Genomic DNA, 6,000 nt, shown 5'->3' on the forward strand with positions numbered 1-6,000 from the left:
CTTTGCTATCTCTGATAATAAAGTCTATCTTCTGGCATCAAAACCCCAAGACTTTGAAACTGATTCTTCACAAAGACGGCAGAAGCCACAACAATTGCTACAGATGCTATATTCACTAAGTGTAAAAAGCAACTAAAAGCATCTTTGCACTCTAGTGCAAGTAGTGGCAGATACTATTACACCCCTCTTTAAATACTAACATACCGTATAGTGGCATCACTGCAGTGTTTTTATTGTGTTTATTTAGAGTCCCTCAGACACCCTACACTAACCCCTACCCCTAAACCTAACCATACCTTACAAAAAATAACCACGGTTTCCTTTCAAGGAAACATCATCGTTGCGTAATGACACAGTTGGGACTACTTCAGTGGTCTCACGTGGTCTGAAGCCTGTATAAAATGTATTGGCTGATGGCAATGCCCATAGGGAGCCACGTCATGGGCTCTATATTACATAAACCAAAAATCAGTATTAGCCTAATGTTTTACGAAACTGATCATTGCTGTTCTTTGTGCTTTTTCTGTTATGGAAACTTATGACGAAAAATGAGAGAATCTTTCATTCCCGCAGTCTCAGCAGTACTTTTCTGCTGTGCTAAACATTCCCCCACACCACCCCCTTCCACCTCTGCTGCTGTCTGTCAGCCCATAAGACAAATTTACTCAGTTTGCTTAATGCCAAAAACAGGTGCGAAAGTATAAATGCATAAATGCACAGGTCAATGTAATCAAATAAAAAATAAAACCGTCAATAAAATCACAAACCAGTACCAATGAGCCATGTGATGATGTAAACATTTATACAATGATGTGGGGAAATGTAATAATTACTACAGCTTCTCACTGATTTGAATTCCGTTCAGAATGGTTGCTGCTGTTTTTTTTTTTTTTTTGTTTTTTTTATGGACTGTGCATTACCGCTTCAGTAAAGATTTCAGCATCTAATCTTCTATCAAATAACCCGAAAGAATAACCCCAAGTAAAAGTTGTCCAATGCGAATAGACATGCTGCTAAGCCAGTGAATCTGTGCTGTCTGGGAGCACTTTATCTCTTGTTGTTTGGTTTCTGAAGTTCTCCAAGTGTCTGAAGTTAATGTTGATCAACGAAAATGAAAAGATATTGCTGGCTGTTATTTTCATTAGGAAAAGCTGCAACCCCACTTTTTGGGACATAATTTCCAGAAGTAGGTTATAAATAAAATTATATAACGTGTCCATTGAACAATTTTCCATCTTTTAATTCTAGAGAGGAAGCGTTGCAATCACCAGTTCAGCACAGCTAAATACATTTTCAGACAGATTCACCCAGCTCTGCGATTTCTACAGACATCGCGTATAATCATGTTTTGGAGTTTACATCGAATTTTCAGAAATTTTCTTATTCATATAGCCTATATTTATTTCCTTTTATAATGTAGTGCATTTAATCTTAATTCATCTAGCCTAGTACATCTCTTAATGAAAGTATCAATATATATATACACTGGCATATTTTTTTCTTTTTAATAAATTTGCAAAGTTATCAAATTTATTAAAATGTTTTTTGCTTTGTCATTATGGGGTATGGAGTGTATATTGATGTGAAAAATAAAATGTAAAGCATTTTAGCATAAGGCTGTTTCATAACAAAATTTGAAAAAATGAAGGTGTCTGACTACTTTATGAATGCATTGTATATATACACTGATGGCCAAATGTTTGTAATAATGTACAGATTTTGCTCTTATGGAAAGAAATTGGTACTTTTATTCACCAAAGTGGCATTCAACTGATCACAATATATAGTCAGGACAATAATAATGTGAAAAATGACTATTACAATTTACAAAAAATAATAATAATAAAAAAAATAATAATTCAGAACTTCCTAAACTACTTCAAATAGCTCTCATCAAAAAATCCTCAGCAATGACAGCTTTGCAGATCCTTGGCATTCCAACTGTCAGTTTGTTCAGATATTCAGGTGACATTTCACCCCAAGCTTCCTGAAGCACTTGTCATAGATGTGGCTGTCTTGTCGGGCACTTCTCACGCACCTTACAGTCTAGCTGATCCCACAAAAGCTCAGTGGGTTTAAGATCCATAACACTCTTCCAATTATCTGTTGTCCAATGTCTGTGTTTCTATGCCCACTTTAACCTTTTCTTTTTGTTTTTCTGTTTCAATTTCAATTATTGTATAGCCTTCATTCCTCAAAACAATGATTGACTGATGAGTTTCTATAGAAAGCTGTTTCTTTTTTTGCCGTTTTGACCTAATATTGATCTTAAGACATGCCAGTCTATTGCATACTGTGGCAACTCAAAAACGAACACAAAGACAATGTTAAGCTTCATTTAACAAACTGAAGAGCTTTCAACTGTGTTTGATATAATGGTGAGTGATTGTATAGTACCAAATTAGCAATTTAGCATGATTAATCAAGGATAAGGTGTTGGAGTGATGGCTGCTGGAAACGGGGCCTGTCTAGATTTGATCAAATATGACTTTTTTCAAATAGTGATTGGTGCTTTTTTTTTACATCAGTAATGTCCTGACTATACTCTGTGAACAGTTGAATGCCACTTTGGTGATATATATACAGTTGTGCTCAACAGTTTGCATACCCTGTCAGAAATTGTGAAATTTTGGCATTGATTTTGAAAATATGACTGATCATGCAAAAAAAGTATTTTATTTAAGGATAGTGATCATATGAAACCATTTATTATCACATAGTTGTTTGGCTCCTTTTTAAATCACAATGATAACAGAAATCACCCAAATGGCCCTGATCAAAAGTTTACATACCCTTGAATGTTTGGCCTTGTTACAGACACACAAGGTGACACACACAGGTTTAAATGGCAATTAAAGGTTAATTTCCCTCACCTGTGGCTTTTTAAATTGCAATTAGTGTCTGTGTATAAATAGTCAATGAGTTTGTTAGCTCTCACATGGATGCACTGAGCAGGCCAGATACTGAGCCATGGGGAGCAGAAAAGAACTGTCAAAAGACCTGCGTAACAAGGTAATGGAACTTTATAAAGATGGAAAAGGATATAAAAGGATATCCAAAGCCTTGGAAATGCCAGTCAGTACTGTTCAATCACTTATTAAGAAGTGGATAATTTGGGGATCTCTTGATGCCAAGGTCAGGTAGACCAAGAAAGATTTCAGCTACAACTGCCAGAAAAATTGTTCGGGATACAAAGAAAAACCCACAGGTAACCTCAGGAGAAATACAGGGTGCTCTGGAAAAAGACGGTGTGGTTGTTTCAAGGAGCACAATACAATGATACTTGAACAAAAATGAGCTGCATGGTCGATTTGCTAGAAAGAAGCATTTACTGCGCCAGTGCCACAAAAAATGGGCAGCTATACCACCTGCAAGAATTTGGGGCCTCATAGACAACTATTACAAAAGACTGCATGCTGTCATTGATGCTAAAGGGGGCAATACACAGTATTAAGAACTAAGGGTATGCAGATTTTTAACAGGGGTCATTTCATTTTTTCTTTTGTTGCCATGTTTTGTTTTATGATTGTGCCATTCTGTTATAACCTACAGTTGAAAATGAATCCCATAAGAAATAAAAGAAATGTGTTTTGCCTGCTCACTCATGTTTTCTTTAAAAATGGTACATATATTACCAATTCTCCAAGGGTATGCAAACTTTTGAGCACAACTGTGTATATATACACACAGAGCATTCATAAATTATTCAGACCCCTTCATTTTTCACATATTGTTATGTTGCAGCCTTATGCTAAGATGTTTTGAATTTTTGTTTTTCACATAAATCTACTCTCCATACCCCATAATGACAAAGCAAAACCCAGATTTTGATAACTTTGCAAATTTATTAAAAATAAAACAGCCATTTTCAGGTCTTTCCAGAGATGTTCGATTGAGTTCAAGTCTGGGCTCTGGCTGGGCCACTCAAGGATATTCACAGAGTTGTCCCTAAAACACTCTTGCATTGTATTGGCTGTGTTCTTAGGGTCATTATCCTGTTGGAAGTTGAACCTTCAGCCCAGACTGGTGTCCTGAGTGCTCTGGACCAGGTTTTCATTAAGGGTATCTCTGTATTTTGCTGCGTTCAGCTTTCCTTCAACCCTGACTAGTCCCCCAGTCACTGCCGCTAAAAAACACCCCCACAGCATGATGTTACCACCACCATGCCTCACCGTTGGGATGATATTGCAAAGGTGATGAGTGGTGCCTGGTTTCCTCCAGACATGATGATTGGAATTGAGGCCAGACAGTTCAATCTTTGTTTCATCAGAGCAGAGAATCTTGTTTATCACCGTCTGAGAGTCCTTTAGGTGCTTTTTTGCAAATTGCAAGAGGCCTTTCTCTGTCATAAAGCCCAGATCAGTGGAGTGTTGCAGTGATTGTTGTCCTACTGCAAGTTTCCTCCATCTACACACATGATCTCTGTAGCTCAACCAGAGTGACCATCGGGAACTTGGTCACCTCTCTTATCAAGGCCCTTCTCCCCCGATTGCTCAGTTTGGCTGGGCAGCCAGCTCTTGGAGAGTACTGTTTGTTCCAGACTTCTTCCATTTAAGAATTATGGAGGCCACTGTGCTCTTGGGAAACTTCAATGCAACTGGAATTTTTTTTGTAGCCTTCCCCAGATCTGTGCCTCAACACAGTCCTGTCTCTGAGCTCTGCAGGCAGTTCCTTTGACCTCATGGCTTGGTTTTTGCTCTGATATGCATTATCAGCTGTGATACCTTATATAGACAGGTGTGTGCCTTTCCAAATCATGTCCAATCAATTGAGTTTGTCACAGGTGGACTTCAATCAAAGTGTAGAAACATCTCAAAGATGATCCAAAGAAATGGGATGCACCTGAGCTAAATTTCAAGTGTCATAGCAAAGGGTCTGAATATTTATGCCAGTGTGATATTTAATTCTTTTCTTTTTAATAAATTTGCAAAGTTATCAAATTTTTTAAAATGTTCTTTGCTTGTCATTAAGGGGTATGGAGTGTATATTGATGTGAAAAATAAAATGTAAATAATTTTAGCATAAGGCTGTATCATAACAAAATTTGAAAAAAATGAAGGTGTCTGACTACTTTATGAATGCACTGTATATATACACTGATGGCCAAAAGTTTGGAATAATATACAGATTTTGCTGTATTGAAAGGAAATTGGTACTTTAATTCACCAAAGTGGCATTGAACTGTTCACAAAGTATAGTCAGGACATTACTGATGTAAAAAAAAAAAAAAAAAAAAAATCACAATCACTATTTGAAAAAAGTCATTTTTGATCAAATCTAGACAGGCCCCATTTCCAGCAGCCATCACTCCAACACCTTATCCTTGAGTAATCATGATAAATTGCTAATTTGGTGCTAGAAAATCACTTGCCATTATTTCAAACACAGTTGAAAGCTCTTTGGTTTGTTAAATGAAGCTTAACATTGTTTTTGTGTTTGTTTTTGAGTTTGAGTTTGAGTGTTTCACAGTATGCATAGACTGGCATGTCTTACGGTCAATATTAGGTCAAAAATGGCAAAAAAGAAACGGCTTTCTATAGAAACTCGTCAGTCAATCATTGTTTTAAGGAATGAAGGCTATACAGTGCTTGAAATTGCCAAAAAATTTACATACATAATGTGCATTGTGACTGAAACACCACTTGTGCACTTTTGGCTTCTAGCAGGTGAGGCTTTTCAGACAGATAAACAGCAGCACAGCACAGGGCAGGGAAGTACAGTACAGCACCGTGAGCAAGAGTGTTACCCGCTAGGACAGTTTATTTTGAACGGTTACGGAATTTAACACAGGAGTACAATACTGAACTGATGCGGATTGATAGAAGCGGAGAGCCCTTCTGTGCACGCGATGGTGCGAGGAACCGGACGGCGGGGAAAAAAAATAATATTCGGTGAAAATTCAAAAGAAGATCGCAATGTATGTAATTGTAACTATATCAGATATTATTAATAAAACACAGGAACTCGTTGCGTGGGCATTTTTTGCCCCCATATTTAGAA

This window comes from Myxocyprinus asiaticus, chromosome 27 (assembly GCF_019703515.2).
Source record: "Myxocyprinus asiaticus isolate MX2 ecotype Aquarium Trade chromosome 27, UBuf_Myxa_2, whole genome shotgun sequence".
Lineage (NCBI taxonomy): Eukaryota > Metazoa > Chordata > Actinopteri > Cypriniformes > Catostomidae > Myxocyprinus > Myxocyprinus asiaticus.